This window comes from Galeopterus variegatus, unplaced genomic scaffold (assembly GCF_000696425.1).
Source record: "Galeopterus variegatus unplaced genomic scaffold, G_variegatus-3.0.2 Scaffold4359, whole genome shotgun sequence".
NCBI classification, from domain to species: domain Eukaryota; kingdom Metazoa; phylum Chordata; class Mammalia; order Dermoptera; family Cynocephalidae; genus Galeopterus; species Galeopterus variegatus.
Window position 1 is genome coordinate 5105 of NW_007730470.1, and position 624 is coordinate 5728.

Here is a 624-nt window from a genome sequence, read left to right on the forward strand (position 1 = left end):
GAATCTAATGAATGCATGTTAAAGACTTAAATTTCAATCAGTAGAATCAGCAGAAAGAGTTCTTTGAGGGCAGTGAAGAAGCAATACTCATTTCATGTGATTGAATTTGAGTTTCCTTGAATCTCAAACCTTCTTTAGTTTGTCTCCCTGCTAGCCTTAGAAAGCTAGGTTTCTTTTGAAATGTGCAGTTTGAAAATTGAAGAGTACCACTCTCAGCCTTGTCAGAGGCAACAAATGATTAGGAAAAGCAGTGAACCACCTGGCAGTAGTAAATAAACGTGTGGTTAGTTAAAGATATGTAACTGAAGCATTTATCTGTTGCCTCAGAGAAAAACTTGCTCACTTCTCATGTTAGCTCTCATCTCCCTCCTTATTTTCTGTTCCACCTTTTTTTAAATCTCACTTCCTCTTATCTTTTTTCAACTTTCTTTGACTTGATCTCCACTGTCTTATTTTCTTTCTTATTCTTCAGATCTTCCTGTTTCTTCCCACTTTCCTCTCTCTGCAAATGCCATTATTAAATGTACCTTCCCAAAACACAAAGAACCAAATAAGATAAAAGCAAAACATTTTATTCCCGTAACTTATATTTTAAGTTATGTACATTGTCTCATTCTGTAGTGT